At 37.5% G+C, this 17,599-nt stretch overlaps 1 protein-coding gene across 6 annotated transcripts in view; it reads left to right on the top strand.

Annotated features, from left to right (window-relative positions):
- Window positions 1–17,599, top strand: part of LAMA2 (laminin subunit alpha 2) — a 390,777-nt gene that overhangs the window by 79,728 nt on the left and 293,450 nt on the right. The window lies entirely within an intron of this gene.

Below are 17,599 nucleotides of genomic sequence, written 5' to 3'. Positions count from 1 at the left end.
AGCTTCCTGACACCACTGGTTGGCGAGCCTACGAGGGGAGGTGCCCCGCTAGACCTTCTGTTCACTGAGAAGGACTGGTGGGAGATGTGGTGGTCGGGGGCTGTCTTGGGCAGAGTGACCATGAAATGGTAGAGTTCTTGATACTTGGCGAAGTAAGGAAGGGGATCAGTAAAACTGCTGTCTTGGACTTCTGGAGGGCTAACTTTGAGCTGTTCAGGACACTGGTTGGCAGACTCCCTTGGGAGGCGGTTCTGAAGGGCATAGGAGCCCAGGAAGGCTGGGCGCTCTTCAAGAAAGAAATCTGAATGGCTTAGGAGTGGCCTGTCCCCACGTGCCCAAAGATGAGCCGGCGTGGAAGAAGACCGGCCTGGCTGAGCAGAGAGTTGTGGCTTGAGCTTAGGAGAAAAAAGAGGGTTTATAATCTTTGGAAAAGAGGGCGGGCCACTCAGGGGGACTATAAGGATGTTGTGAGGTGGTGCGTGGACAAAATTAGAAAGGCCAAAGCTCATCTGGAGCTCAATCTGGCCACTGCTGTTAAAGACAACAAAAAATGTTTTTATAAATACATCAGTATAAAAAGGAGGACTAAGGAGAATCTCCACCCTTTACTGGATATGGGGGGAAACTTAGTAATCAGAGATGAGGAAAAAGCTGAGGTGCTTAACGCCTTCTTTGCCTCAGTCTATAGCAGCAAAAACAGTTGTTCTCTGGACGCCCAGTACCCTGAGCTCGTGGAAAGGGATGGGGAGCAGAATATGGCCCCCACAATCCAATAGGAAATGGTTGGCGACCTGCTGCAGCGTTTGGATGTACGCAAGTCGATGGGGCCGGATGGGATCCACCCGAGGGTATTGAGAGAACTGGCGGAAGAGCTGGCCAAACCGCTCGCCATCATTTATCATCAGTCCCGGCTGTCGGGGGAGGTCCCACTCGACTGACGGCTAGCAAACGTGATGCCCATCTACAAGAAGGGCCAGAGGGTAGACCCAGGGAACTATAGGCCTGTTAGTTTGACCTCAGTGCCAGGGAAGCTCATGGAGCAGATTATCTTGAGCATCACCATGTGGCACTTGCAGGGCAAGCAGGCAATGAGGCCCATTCAGCATGGGTTTATGAAGGTTTATGAAGCAGGTCCTGCTTGACGAACCTGATCTCCTTCTATGACAAGGTGACGCGCTTAGTGGATGAGGGAAAGGCTGTGGACGTGGTCTACCTTGACTTCAGTAAGTCATTTGACACCGTTCCCCACAGCATTCTCCTCAGGAAACTGGCTGCTCATGGCTTGGACTGGTGTACGCTTTGTTGGGTTAAGAGCTGGCTGGATGGCCAGGCCCAAAGAGTTGTGGTGAATGGAGTCAAATCCAGTTGGAGGCCAGTCACTAGTGGAGTCCCCCAGGGCTTAGTACTGGGGCCAGTCCTCTTTAATATCTTAATATCTTTATCGATGATCTGGATGAGGGGATCTAGTGCACCCTCAGTAAGTTTGCAGACGACACCAAGTTAGGTGCGTGTGTCAATCTGCTCGAGGGTAGGAAGGCTCTGCAGGAGGATCTGGATAGGCTGGACCGATGGGCCGAGGCCAACGGTATGAAGTTCAACAAGGCCAAGTGCCGGGTCCTGCACCTGGGGCACAACAACCCCAAACAGAGCTACAGGCTGGGAGATGTGTGGTTGGAAAGCTGCCTGTCAGAGAAGGACCTTGGAGTATTGGTTGACAGTCGGCTGAATATGAGCCAGCAGTGTGCTCAGGCAGTCAAGAAGGCCAGCAGCATCCTGGCTTGCATAAGAAGCAGCGTGGCCAGCAGGTCCAGGGAAGTGATTGTCCCCCTGTACTCGGCTCTGGTGAGGCCGCACCTCGAGTACTGTGTTCAGATTTGGGCCCCTTGCTACAAGAAGGACATTGAAGTGCTTGAGCGAGTCCAGAGAAGGGCAACGAAGCTGGTGAAGGGTCTGGAGAACAAGTCTTATGAGGAGCGGCTGAGGGAGCTGGGACTGTTTAGCCTGGAGAAGAGGAGGCTCAGGGGTGACCTTATCGCACTCTACAGGTACCTGAAAGGAGGCTGTAGTGAGGTGGGGGTTGGTCTATTCTCCCACGTGCCTGGTGACAGGACGAGGGGGAATGGGCTAAAGTTGTGCCAGGGGAGGTTTAGGTTGGATATTAGGAAGAACTTCTTTACTGAACGGGTTGTTAGTCACTGGAATAGGCTGCCCAGGGAAGTGGTTGAGTCACCATCCCTGGAGGTCTTTAAAAGACGTTTAGAAGTAGAGCTTAGGGATATGGTTTAGTGGAGGACTTGTTAGTGTTAGGTCAGAGGTTGGACTCGGTGATCTTGGAGGTCTCTTCCAACCTAAACTATTCTGTGATTCTGTGATTCATCTGTGTGTAGTTTTTGGCACAGGAATTTTTAAAAGCTATTTCCATTTCTTTTAACTTATACCCCACAAAAGAACCAGAAACTGAGGGAAGAAAATCCCACTCTTCATGGAACGCCACATGAAAGAAATTCTGGATTTGTTCTGTTTTTATTTACAAGAAAGGAACTCCAATAGAAAAAGAAAAAAAAAAAAAGTCATGTGCTTAAAGCAGGCTTATAGTAAATAATAATAATAATTGTGTAAAAAATATATATAGCTTTTGCAGTTTTGTCAGCACCTTGGACTATGTACATAATGTAAAATTGATTTGTTCAAATTAAAATCAATAGAACATTTAACTTGCATGAACCACCCTCAGGCCCTCAGATTCCATGCCCCCAAAGCCTTTTTCTAAGTATTGGCAATTCTGTAAGGAAATCCTTACTTTATATCTCTTCATATTTCCCTACTTCCATAAATTCCACTTAAAAACATTTCATCCCTTCTCCTTCTATGACTGAGGGCATTCCTTTTATTCAGTAAATGGATATTCTACTTTACACTGTTATACCTGCATTATTTCAGTATCTTGGTCATGGGAAGGCTTTTTGGTCATGTGGATGTGTCAAGTTTTAGAACAAAGCGTAGTAGGTGGTAGCATTAAAGAACAAACAAACAAATGAACAAACAAACAAACAAACACACAAAAAAGACTGACACTGGAAAATTTGAAAAGTTGCAAAGATTTCCATTCTGGTCTGTAGCCTGTTATGAACTGAACAGAAACTTAGAGAAATTGCTCTTGAGAACTAGATGGCAGATGAAAATGCTCTTCAGAAAGACTGTTCTCGGTTTACTCTCCATTATATCACAAAGTGAGTCTATCGCTAGAAACTGTTCTGGGCATAGAAACTCAGTAGGAACAGCAGCTGTGGGAAGTGGGGAAGAAGGTTTCTGTGGATAGGACCTGAGCCTCATGTGCATGGAATTATGTAGGTACAGGCTATAGATTGTACACCTTGTATAGATTGTACACCTTGTGTTAAGATTTTAAAAACATACTGCAAGGATATTGTACAGTTGATGATTCTTCAGAACCTTTAAGACAAATTGTGAGGGCATGTAACATTCACTATCAGTACTGCAAATATGTGTGTATAACAGTATAACACAAGGACTCTGAAGCCCTTAGAAGTAATTAATATGAGCAAATTTACTCTTTTTTTTTTTTTTTTTAATCTTTATAATTGCCCTAAGTAACAAACATCTGTGTTTGGTTGGTTTGTTTTTAAACAGGTGCCTTTCAGTTGTCTTTGATTACAAAATTTGTCACCTGAAGTGACTACAAGTTTAGCTCAGGTGTCATAAGCTCAGGAAGCTGGTAGATAGTCCAGTTTGGGATGCAACCAGCATGTACGTATAACCACTATGTCAGCAGTTTTTGCTTGAACCAGTCCATCTCAATCATGCCTGTTGCTTGCAGTATCCAGATCTCTGTAAAGATGATGATACTAGTGACAAAGTAATGCTGCTTCCATTTAGGAGGGAGTGTGTCCAATGGGAGCACTTGTCTCCTCAGTCCTACCTTGCCAGACAAAGATGGAAACAGTCACAAAACTGCTGACTGAGCAGATTCTGTGGGAATACAGAGTATACGATCCAGGAAAAGGCAATGTGAAAATTACAGTCTGCAAAGCAAGGACAAATGATGTTTCATGGAATAATTACAATGTACATTACTTCTCTTGCAATTGAAAGCAACTGTTTTTATGAATAATTAGCACTCCCTCCTCCCCTCCCCTCTAAAAAAATAAAAAAATAAAAAGCAGAATCAATATAATGGCATAATGGCTTGGGATCACTTAGTGCTTGAACATCACAGGAAAGGGCAGACTGATGCTTGAATGTAAAACCAGATAGAGGAAACAGGAGGGAAATGAGTAAAAGATTGTTAAAACTTTGAAGTGTTCTAAATAAAAGCTCACAGAAATGCCTGAGGAGATGAAACTATGCTTTTAGCATAGTGTTTGTTGTTGTTGTTTTTTGTTGTTTGTTTGATTGTTTTTTTAATACCAAGTGTACTTGAAATGAGAGGTTTGAGTTCTTGTAGGACTGTCTTGGGAGTCTTGCTTCTCTGAAGAAGCTGTGATATTTAGCCTGCAGTTTAATCTTTTTTACATTTCTTTCAGATGAGGCCATAAATACTCAAGTCTAGGCTGTATATAGAGATTATAATCCTGTGTGCCACAGTAAAAGATTGTTATCCCACTTGCTTGAGATCGAGTAATATAAATAGTCAATAGAATCTAATTAAAATGGAGAAGAAGGGTTAAAACACAGACTAAAAGAGCAGAAATTAAAACAATCAAACAAAACAAAAATAATAAACCAACAATAAACAACAACAAAACAAAAACAACCAAAACAAAAAAAGATAAAACTCATTATGAAATATTAATATATTAGATCCTTTGCCAAGCCTCGGAGCCAGATGGATCAAGTATGAACAACCCACAAAAATCAACAGAAAATGAAATTTTGCTACATGACTCAGGGGTACTTTTCTTTGATCTCAACTGTATTGACAGCACAATTGAAGCAACATTTAAGAAAGGATAAAGCCTGGCAATATCATTTTACAGAGAGAAAATACTAACATGGAAAACCTCTCTGTCCACCTATATGCACTGACACTGAAATATTGAATATACGCAGGTGAGCAGAAATCTGCGAGGAATGTTTGTTAAGTAATTATAATTTGAGTTGAGTAATTGGCTGAAGATGACCCTAGGGGTTCTTTTATAATATGAAAAATTAATTGTGATGTGTATTTTTATTATATTTCCAATAACTGGATAACTTCACTGATTCACATGAAAGAAAATTTCGTCTGTAACAGACTATTAAACTGTCTTATGAATTTAATAATTGTCTGGCATTTTAGCTTTAATTATTTTTTCAATAACTGGATAAACAGTGTATAAATAAGGACACTTTCAAGACCTATAAGATTTATAGGATAGAAAATATGACGTTGCTCCTTACTTGGATACAGAATCCCCATGCTTCTTTCTGGTATGCTGACAGCTACCTAACATCTGTAGTAAATTTCAAGTGGCATTGCCTTGAACCTAGTCTAGCAACAGCTGAATACATGACAAAAATGCCACATTAACTGTTCATATATATATGTAGAAGAAAAACATACTGTACTATGCCAGCTACACTGACTGGAATTGTCTACAGCCCACAGGTAATTGGATTTTTGCTTATATGAAAAAGCCACACACTAGGCAAATGTAAAGATGAGTGTTTGAAATTTACAAACAAAAAATTCAGGCATAGACTACATTAAAATGGTTATTTCATACCCAATTTTTAACAGATTCCCTGCTTAATGGAAAATTTACATTTAAGTGTAAAGTAAGTTTATATTTAGAGTATTAATTCTCCCTTTTAACAACACCAAAATCATTGGTGAAAAATCATTGTGAAAACGGCCCTGTATTGAAAAGATTTTCAAACATGAATCTTTCAGAGAGATTTAATTTGTGTATTCTTTGTGGAATCATCCTTCAACTTCTTTGTGTAACACACCAAAGAAAGCAAGGACTAATGAATAATTATGCTTAGTGTTATATTGCATAAAGTTTTAAATACCATTTTCTTATGTACTTGAAACCTTAAAATCTGTATTATTAGGATATTCTACAAGAAAGAAAAGGCTTGGCACTGATTGCTAACTTTTTTAGGAATTTTAGTCTGGGACTTTATAGCATTGTCAGAAAATTTCTCTGAAAATTCGGCAGTGTAATTTAACAAGAGGATACACTGTATTTGTGCATAACAAAAGCTAAGATGTGCTTGTAGATGCAGGTCCACACCTTACTTTCAAAATGATAGTTTCGGCAAAACTAATTAAAGAAATAACTAATTATTTCTCTAGCAGAATGTACAAACAAAACTGTAAAGTGGGGAGGGATGTCTTTAGGCTTTTTGTTCATTGCTTTTTCCACAGTGGCCATTGCACAGCTGGAAGCCTTTTTATCAGAAAATTACTGTGAAGAAAATTCTGTCTATTCCACTGTCCCTGTAGAAATTTTACTAGTCCTACCTTGAATTATTGTTATTATTATATACATTTTTTTGGACTTGGGAGTGATGGCTTCTGTTGTCCTTACAGAATAAAACTTTTTTTTTTTTTTTTCCTGCCCTATCACCTGCCCATTTCACATATCAAAATCCCCCAAATTCTGCATTCATTGCTGCCTATCTGCAAATTCCATTTCCTGCCTATTTTTGGTCTCAGTACCTGTTCTTTTTCCTTCATTCTTTTCAATTTTTCATCAAGACATCATTCTCTTAAACTGCATGTCTCTTCATAACTGGGCTCAGTGGCATGGATACTAAATGTATTGCTGTTACATGGAAAGCATTAATAAGTGCCTTCAACAGACCTGTTTTTTGTAGATTTATAGATGTTTACAGGCAGTTAAGTCTGTCACTCTTCTAAGCCATGTAGCTCTGCTTTTTTTATGTGCCCCTTTTTCCCTTTCTCTTTGCCAAACAATAAATGACTTAGAGAACACTAAAGTTTTAGATTTAGTTTTTAATGTATTTACAGAAATGTCCATTTATTGCCCTTTTTGTTTGTTTGTTTGTTTGAATGGATGCTAACCAACTATGTTTTGTCACTTATACTTCTAGAAGTCTCATTGTATACTGTGGATCTGTGTGCTTCAGTGGACAGTTTATGTAGAATTAAAAAGTGTAGAAAATAAGGTGACCAAGAACTGAGCAGTCTGGCACCTAGAATGACTTAAAGCAACTCGTGTTTATCAGAAAAAGCTGCAGAAAACGCTGTTGCTATACACAAAGTGGGAGGGACTCCCCTTTTTTTTTTTTTTTTTTTGGTTATTTTCCTAATTTTCACAACAGTGAGACCAGACAAAGGAAACACCTAGAGATGTACAGTTGCTTGAAACTTCTGAAAAGCAAACCATTAGTTCTCCATCTGAAAGTCTGTTGCTAAAAACTTTAGTAAGGTTATTAAAATAAAGATCATACTAGTGACAGTAGTGTATCTGGGGCTAGTTAAAATCCTATGGGAAGACCTGAAAAATTTCTTTCCTTGATGTGCCATCCCATGCATTTTTAAAACATCATGCAAGGATTTGTCTTTATGTGGTTCTGATTGATTTTAATGGGATGTATAGATGTGATGTGACAACTCTGAGTCCACTTTTATAAAGTAAAAAAGAGGCTTTCCACTAATACAGATAGGTACAGCTTTACCAGAGAAGTATTAAGAGATATTGATATAGCTTAATTTTCGTGAATGATGAAGTAAATATGCGTAGAGATGTTCAAGCTGACATATTCTAAGACAAATGTCTTTGGAAGTCACAGGCAAGAAGTACATACCAGGCTGCACATTTTGTCACTAATTCTAAACCATGGTCTGTAGCCACTGGTTTGCTAACAGCTATCTGCTCAGACCTATTTTTTTTTTTCTTCCGTTGGAGTGTTATGGCTTTGAAATATTCTTTCTCTCAAAATATATGTTAAAATATACTGAAATCATGCAGATACACTATTCTTTTCATGATACAGGGGAAGAATTTTAGACAGTGTGGTACTACTGTGACTACAGATACTCTGTCTAGTATGTTTGTATATGTGTACATCTTATATAAATGATAAATATATAAATACACTATTATATTACTATAAATAAAAGCATTTTTAGCCCTTTTTTAACAATGTCTATGGGAAATTAGTGTACTTAATGTGCAACAATTATTTCCATATACCAGAATAAAAGTACACAGTAAAATTGACACAGAATTTTTGAAATACTCTTTCATGGTCTATGTAACTGCGGAGTTTCTTGACTCAATGTGTAGGAAATACCAATCTGTATTACTGCACAATACAGGTTAAACACAATTTTGTGGTCTATTAAGCATTTTTTGCAATATTTCTCAGTTATTTTGCCAGTTTGTGTCTCAGAATACTGACTGTATGGAAATGAAATTAAGACAAAATCTTCTATTCCATGAAAAGTGGGGAGTCTGTGTAAAATTAGAGAATCACAGAATTGTAGGGGTTGGAAAGGACCTCAAGAGATCATCGGGTCCAACCCCCCTGCCAAAGCAGGTTCTCTAGAGCAGGTTGCCCAGGTAGGCGTCCAGACAGGCCTTGAATATCTCCAGAGAAGGCAGTCTGTTCCAGTGCTTTGTCAGCCTCACCATGAAGAAGCTCTTTTGCATATTGATGCAGAACTTCCTGTGATCCATTTTTTGGATCACAAGTAAAAATACATTTAATGTGCAGTCTTCAGTAGTGCAATCAGTGAATACCTAGATCTTGCTACTTTTGTGCTTTACATTCATTGAAATTGAATGGATCAAAGGTTTAAGGTCATATAATATCATCTGAGGAGACAAACTTAGCTATTTTAATTAGGTCTTTTGCCTGTGTTTAAGTAACACATACCTGTGAAATGGTATATGTAAATGGTACATGTAAATGGTACATGTAGTTGAAATGGTTTTATGACCAGCATGGATTTACTGCGGAGAAATCAAGTTTAACCAACCTGATAGCCTTCTACAAAGAGGTGACTGGCGTGGTGGATGAGGACCAGTGGATGTTATTTAACTTAACCTTACTAAGGCTTTTGATGCTGTCTCCATAACCTCCTCATAGAAAAGTTAATGAAATACAGGTTAGAAAAGTGGACAGCAAGGTGGATTGAAAACTGAATGTCCAAACGCAGATGGTTGTGATCAATGTCACAAAGTCCCTATGGAGGGCTAGTCACTGACAATGTACCCCAGGGGTCAATACTGAGTCCAGTGCTGTTTACTCTTCTTGTTAATGACCTGGATGATGGGTCAGTGTGCACCCTTAGCAAGTTTGCAGGCAATTGGACAGAGTGGTTGATACACCAGATGTTTTTTCTGCCATTCTGAGGAACCTGGACAGGCTGGAGGAAGGGGCTAACAAGAACCTCATGAAGTTCAACAAAGGGAATTGCAAATATGCCTCACCAATATGCTTGGTGAGGAACACCTATTCGGCACCAGTAGAGGCTGGGGCCGAATGGCTGCAAAGCAGCTTTGCAAAGAAGGACGTGGGGGTTCTGGTAGACAACAAGTTGTCCATGAGCCCACAATGTGCTCTGTTGGCAAAGACTAATGGTGTTCTGGGTTGTGTTAGTTGGAGCATCACCAGAAGGTTGAGGGGGATGGTCCTTCCCCATCTGCTCATCAGCTGCATACTATCAGCGATAGTATACCTGAAGAGCTGTGTCCACACCTGGAGTGCTGTATCTAGTTCTGGGCTGTACATGGATATTTGGGAGCAAAACAACATTTTTGCTAGGTTAATTGTTGGACGGTTGGAATTGATAATCTTTTACATTTTTAGGTCTTTTTAAACTTAAACGAATCTATGATTCTATGAAAAACAGTGAATGAAAATAAGGACTTGAACCATTTGTTCTATGAATAGAGGCTGAGAGTGCTGGGATAGCTTATCCTTAAAAAGGCTGAGGTTTTTAGCCATATCATGCAATTTTAGAAAGTTGTAAACTGATGTGCTTTCTAAGAACAGAAGACACATGACTGGGGATAATTCCTGTTTGTAGTAGATGAATGTTATATCTCAGAAGTCCTTTTACTTTTTCTTGTTAGTCCTGCTTGGCTGACCAGAACCCAACTACTGCTTTACAGAAGTTCTAACGAAGGTCATGTGGCTGATAAATACAAGTGTTTAACTGTGAAGACTGTTTCTTGCTTCTTCATGCATAATACACTCCTTTTACAGATAAGGAATTTGTACAACTAGGATTTTGCATTTTTAAATTTCTGACAGAATAAAGACATATATTTGAAAATCAGTGAGTGCTTGACTCAGAATGGGAATGTAAATACCTTTGAAAATGGGATGCCCATGTGCTTTCGATTCAGAGGGAGTTCTGCCTTGGATGTCAGGGAGACAGGATTTCATCTTCACCAGTATTTTTTCAGTTCTGTTTTGCTACACAGCCTTCTGTGACAGCCATAGGGAAAAAAAAAAAAAATCATTACAAAGCTAGAAAATTTCTTATGTATCTTATACAATATAAGATAGGTGAAAGCCAATAGTATGTTTTTTTCACTCTGTTTTGAATCCTTTTTATTTTGCTATTAAAATCAGCAAAGTCTCTAGAGATTTTTGAATTGTGTAAGCTGTGGAAAGGCAACGTAATATTGCTATGTAATCAATGTACCCTTTTCAGATGCCTCTGTTAGGACTATAGTTATCAAGCTTCTTTAGGTTATGGTATTATACTGTCTTTTATGTTGAAGTTAAATATGCAGGAGGTTATGTGTAATGTTACGGAGTATGAAGAGAGAAAATTATCTGAAAGTAAAAGCAAGTCATTTCTACCACTGAACATCCAAACTACATTTCCACTTCCTTTTGAAGCAAAAGAGAATGACTTTGTAATAATACTATAATGTACAATGGCTTAGGGCAACAGACATAAATGAGAACCAAAATAGTTGTTTTCTGATTTTGTTTTCTTCTGGACAAATGGGCTTAGTGTCATTTTTCTTCAATCTGTAAGCTCTGTTGTGTCTGGACAGTTATTTCATCAAATTGGACTTATTTTCCCGTTGTATAAAACTCTTCATCTACATTGTGGATAGAGTGCATTAAGTTATTCCCCATGGTGCACAGCTGGAAACTATTCTTTGCTGCAACATTTTGTTTTGTTTTGTCCCAGTTTTTTCTCCCCACTGTGTTCCCACACACTTAGTATAGCTTCGTGCTGCAACAGACAAGTGACACTTCTTAGAACTTCACTGTCACTTTTTCCAGTGACACTTCTTAGAACATCAGAAATTGACATATTCTCTTTTGTCTTTTTAGTACAAATTCAGTGGCAAACAGCGCTGCTAGATTGCATGAACATTTCAAAGTACAGACTAGGAAGATTGGCTTGAAAAGTTAGACATACTTAGGCAAGCTGTTTTATTTGCTTCTTTGAAGAGACTAGGGATATTTTGAGAAGACCGGAGGAAATACACACTGCCAAATATTGGTCTGTTTAGAAGAGAGGAGTATGCAGGTCTTAAAAGAGCTTTTTTTGAAGAAAAAAAAAAAAAAAAAAAAAAAAAAAAAAAAAACCTTCAGTTCTAATGCTTTAAAGGAATCCCAAAACCATGTTTGTCTTCTATCTTGGATTTTTTTAAATACTATTAAGAAACAATACTGTTGTTTTTTTTGTTGTTGTTTTTTAATTTTTATTTTTTTTTCAAATTAGCATTTTGCTTATGTGTCCACACACTGCTATTATTTATATTAATTTTTCTCTCAGTAAAGTGGAGCACTGATCCTATCACTGAGTAACCACAATCTAGATATTAAATAACACTGAATGCAACATTTCACATCAACCATTATCTGTCAGGAAGAAAGGTTATAGACCCTTCTTTCAGCGTCTAATTATAATGGTCTTTCTTCTTCTAATTTTCTTTTCTTGTTATCTGCTATCTACTGTTATTAATTGATGGTTCTTTGTTTCTCAGTCACGGTGGCTGTCACTTCCTCTATGCAGTAGCATAAGCCTAAGAGAGGTTATAAACTTGGTCTTGATTCTTCCCTGGTGATTCTTGCTTTCATTCTATTGCCACAGTGTCCTTCTAGTAAGATGTATCCCACCAGATGTTCTGTAGACACAGGATGCTGAGGAGATTGAAATGGGATTTTCAATTCTCTGTGGGTTATGTGAAGGGAAGAAAATAAAATTATGTCATAACTGGTAAATGGTAGGAAAACTTATGTACAAAGCAATTATTTTGTTTACATTTACATCTAGTTTCAGTACCTTTGCAGTAGCTGCTTCTTGACACATTTTAAAAGTAGGTTATTCCAGTGACTATCCCCACTTCATAATGAACCTGTAATCACTGTTCGGCAGCTGGAGATATAGTTAATATATTTGATTTCCCACTAGAATCCTTCCATCCCCTCTCAGCAAGGGAAATCAACTAGGTCGTTCAGTGTGCTCTGAAGGTCAATCAAATTGGGGTCAATCTATCTGGGAGGAGAGTGAGGGTGAGAGTGAGATTGAATTCAAAAGTTGACAGGCTTTATGAAAATGTCTTGTACCTGCTACTTGTGTATCTTGTGTGCTTCTGCTGATCTCAACTACTGCAATAAAGTGTGTGGAAAATCTGACAGTTTGGCAAAGCAGTAGGTAATAAGGCATGACAAAATAGGGCAGGGTGCCAGGCATCAGAGTGGTTGTTTTTATTCCACTTTTATGAGCCTGGACATTGGTGAGGAATGTGAAAAGTACATAAAAGAAAATATGAAGCTGGGCTGTTGTTTTCTTGTATGTTGTGGGATCAGGAAAATGTAAGACAATTAATCAGGTAATACTGTTCTGCAGAAAACTTCAAGGAAATCAACAGTCTCAGAGAATGTTCTGAGAATTGGTAGGATAAGTAGCTATTAATGAGACCTCTATGAATGTAAGGTAATAATGGGAAATAGTATAGAAGATTATGGTTGGTGTAAAAATGAATATTGGCAAAAATATTACGGTTTCATTAGCAAAACCAAGGTTACAGTTTATATTCCAATTTGAGTGGACCTTGATGTGAGGCTGTATGTTCTACAACCCTTAATAAGAAAACAGCTACAGGTACATATTGGAACAGCAACATTGACTCTGTTCAGTCTTGAAGCTGGAAAGGTTTAGGAAAACTTGCTTAGGAAAAAACATGAAAGAAAAGATGGTACAACTAACTAAACTTATCTTGTTCAACTCCATGCTAAACCCATTTATGATTTTATATGCAGCTATATAATTTTATACATCTCCCATTAAGGGAGATGTATAAAATACATCTCCCATTAAAGGAAAGTGTGATCTTGTCACACTTTTCTTTACCTTTTAGTTCTGCCATGTCCTTTTGGAGATGACACTTGAGAAATTTTGTACAGTTACTGAGTTGTCATTATGGATGGATTCATGCAATAATGTAATGATTTTTTTTCTATTCCTTCTGCTAATATTTTCATTGAAATATCCATAATAACTCTTTCAGGGGTGGTAATAGCTGGTGCAGAGCCTATCATATTTTACCGCCATGTATTAATTTTCATTCCTCACTTTCATCTCCCATTTTATTGCCTAGACAGACCATACTGTGAAATTTTTCTGCAACTCTTTGTAGTTTGTCCTCAGTTTGATTATTGTGAAAACTTCTATCATAAATAAACTGTCAGCTTACTTATTATCAAATTTTTAAAAATATTTTTTTAACTTTTTAAAATTACTTTTTAAAAATTACTTTTTAATTAAAATTATTTTTTAATCTTTAAAATTACTTATTTAACTGTTGAACAGAACAGGATTCAGCAAAGATCACTGTGGTTTTCCAGTGTTATTTCCCATTTTCTTGTTTGTTTGTTTGTTTGTTTACATAGTTATCTCTTGAGTTGTCCTCATATGTCATGATAGCTTAGTTCCTTTAATTCCTTTGCAGAATCTTGTCAAAATTAATTTAATCTAAATATGTTGAATTTGGTGCATCACTCATATGTTTATGCTTGCTAATTTCTACAAAGAGCTCTGGTATTGATAAAGGATGAATTATGAGGTTTCTGTTAAAAATAAATAAATTACCACTGGACTCAATGTATCATACTGATCCAGGCATCCACTATTTTTGTCATTAAAACAGATATTAAAATCTGCTTTGATCCAAGAAGCTTTTAAAAAATTGACATTATTAGTTAGTGCTTTGGTACCAAGCCCTATTTAAGTAGCACAGTGGCAAGGCAAAAGTTGATTTCATTGGAGTTTATAGGTGAAAATCACCTACCTATTACTGCTGATTTACTGCTGTTCAGTTTACCTTTTTTAAAATTTATTTTTTCCTAAAAGTGTTGCTGTTGAAATCGTGTGCTAGACTTATTACCAGTAATTCTGTAAGAATTGAGCAGGTTTCTTTTTGGTTGCAAACTTTTTTGATTACCCTTGCATGGTACACCATTTTAAAGAATTTGTTTATTTTTTGTGTTATTTTCCTTTTATAGATTAATCATCTGTCAACACTAAACAAGCTGTCTATCAGGCTTCTATCTGTAGAAGGTCAATGGAATATGTTGCAGGCTTATAGACCTAGGTGTAAAGCAGAAAGATAGAAAGATGGCCATACGTATTTCATAGGTTGGAACCTGAGACAGTGTGCTTCTCTTCATGAAACAGAGATCTGTTGAAAACCAGAAATTGAGCACAAGCTGTTAAAGCCACAGTCTAATTACAAGCCAATCTTTTCTCTTTTCTTGCAATTGCTAGAATTTTGTTATTTAAAGGTAGAAATGAATGTGAATGGAGTGGAATTTCTCTGCTTGCACTTGAGCTACACAAAATAATGTGCCTCTGACTCAGATGTATTTTACCCAGTCTTTGCACTGGAGCAAGTGATTACTAAATGTTTTTGGCAATAACGGAAGAAGACCTTTTTGTAATTATAGTAAATCTTTTGCAAGTATTTCATGGCAGGATGGCTGTAGAATTCAAGGTAATATTGACAATTAAATAAAATTTATAATTTAGTGAACAATTGACTTCTAAGATGCACAAAACTAGTACACCACTTTAAAAATATTTCTTCTGTATGATTGTCATCACAAAAAATACGGCAAAACTGTATAAAAATTAAAATGGGTTGTCATGAGCTCTCTTGACTACTTTCACTTACTGTGGTTATGGTTGGATAGATGTGAATTTTTAAAAAGTTATACAGTGTATACAGTGTATATTAGCATCATGAACATTCACATTTTTTATTTCAAATTCAAATGGCCTAATTAAAGGATTCAGGACAACAAATGCTTTCATCTTCTGTGTTGCTAGAATCTCATGAATGTTTTGAGAAAAAGTGTTCTATTACTAGAAAGCAATATGAAAAGCCTTGCTTCCTCCATTCCATCAGCCTTGCCCGTCAGATGTTATTTAAAAGCAGAGCCCTATTTTGGGCTATGCAAAGCACTGTCCCAGAATTAGTGCAGAATTTAGCATCACTTCTCTGACTGGCAGAAAGCATTTGCTTCAGCCACAGCTATAGCGTTCGTTCCTCTAAACATCTAAGAAAATTTACGGACTGGCACAGAAGGAAAATTATACATGAAGCAATTTATAGGTGACACAGTCCTTCGCTAATGGGCAGAGTAGAATTTCTCTTGTTGTCCCAATTCTAGTTTTGCTTCTGCCTTTTCTGAGTAGGCTCATGTGACTGACAGTCATGACTTCATCCAGAGCTGTGTAGCAAGGAAGTCACAAGGGTCTTACATTCCTGTACCAGATAGGTTGCAGTATAACTAGATCAGTCATTAGAGCAGATTGGGATTTTCTCTGAAGAATCAATAAATAAATCCTACTGTGTGTGATGTTCATTGGAAATTGCCAAATCTATAATTTGCAATTCAAAAAATAAACAGTGTGTTTCAGAGGAATGCCCCTTTAGGTAATTGTGACCATTTTACAACAGCTAATAATTACATAAATGTGATCTGAGATTTGATGTATGGCATCTCATGGTATGAAATGCAAGTTGAAAGGGAAGAGAATGTGAAATCCCCCTACCACTCAAGGGAAAATGAATTATTTCTCCCATTCCAAAACGTCAACCTGACGCAGAAAATTTCCTTTCAGCTCCCTCAAGGAAAGCTGTAGGCCTGAACATGAATGCTCTTAATGCTTCTTGGAAGCACAGACTATTTGAAAAAAGTTCAAATAGGTAGTTGTTAATTGTAATTTTTAACTTGTTAAAATTATGGTGCCAGGGAGTTCATCGATACTAAACAGTAAGTGCTGGCTGAGGGGTGGGAGGACTTTGTGCATCTCCTGCTCCCTGCCTGCCAGATCCATTCCTGTGAGCCTGCAGGAAGTGGAACGCTACACACTCAACATGGTCTCTTCAGTGAAACATCTAACGCTCGTTTAGGTGCCTGTGTTTGCACTGATTATGGACAAGGATGTATGGTACTTTTGCCCTAAGTTACACTGCACATAAAAGAGGCTACCTGAGAGCGATTTTTTTATTCTAACCGATGAACTTCTTAAGTACTCCATATTTACCTATGTTTCTTAATTTAAAATTTGAGTTAAAAATTAGAATATTGATATCATTTTTGTATAGACACACAATGTGTATATTTTTATAACTTGTGAATCTGGAGGCTTTTTGCATGTTCTTTTTCAGCTGTTACACTATTTTTTGAATTAATATTTTTCCTGATTTTATGTACTGCAATTCATTTCATGTATTATCATTGAGTCCTTTTAGCAGGCTCCTTTTGAGGAAATAAGCTACTCAGCTCCAAACAAAATGCCAGATTCTGTGTTAAGACTAAATGATTAGCGTCTTACACTATTAACTTTACACAGTCTAAAAAGAGAATAATGCAGCTGTAAGTCAACATAGGAGGTTCCACAGCTATTAACAATTTATCTACTCTGCTAATGCTTATACTGTTTTTTACCATGTGCCCCCATTGTAGAATACAGCAAATATCACTGATTGCATTGAATAAAAATGCAAGAACAATCATATAAATTCTCAAATGTGATGAAAATGGGCTGTAATCCATACAGAAGAAAGCTACAAAATCAATAAAATCTCAACTATTGATTGACTATACAAATTACACAGGTTAGTAACTAATTGGTTGTCTTGAACAAGTGGTGTGTTTAATATGGTTCTAAAGCGAGCGTGAGAGTCACTAACTCACAGTGTCAGAGGACAGCTGTACCATGACCACCCAGGCTTGGTAATTAAATGGCACACAGGTTAATTGCAGACAGGAGACTGGAGTTAAAGAACTGAAAGGAATCACTTGAATAGTGTCCTCTATGGAGGAAAAAGAAAGTCTTTTTAAAGGGATCTTTATCAATGTACAATAATTGCAAATTCAGTTTTGATTAAAGCCTTCCTTTAAAGCTATAATAATAATACAATAGGGTTATAAACTGAATGAATTACAGAAGAGTGCATTTGGGGCCAGTGAAAATTGCCACCATATAATTCTGAAGACGATCCCAATCCATACCTTATAATTTTGTTGTTGTTGTTTTGGTTTACCCTCCAGCCATGACAAATTATGCTTTTAAGGATACAAAACATTGATTTTCATGTGAACATATACATTCAACCATCATATCAGTTTGTCT

Source organism: Oxyura jamaicensis, chromosome 3 (genome assembly GCF_011077185.1).
Source record: "Oxyura jamaicensis isolate SHBP4307 breed ruddy duck chromosome 3, BPBGC_Ojam_1.0, whole genome shotgun sequence".
NCBI classification, from domain to species: Eukaryota; Metazoa; Chordata; class Aves; order Anseriformes; family Anatidae; genus Oxyura; species Oxyura jamaicensis.
The sequence above is the reverse complement of the archived record's forward strand: the minus strand, read 5'-3'. Positions and strand labels throughout refer to the sequence as shown.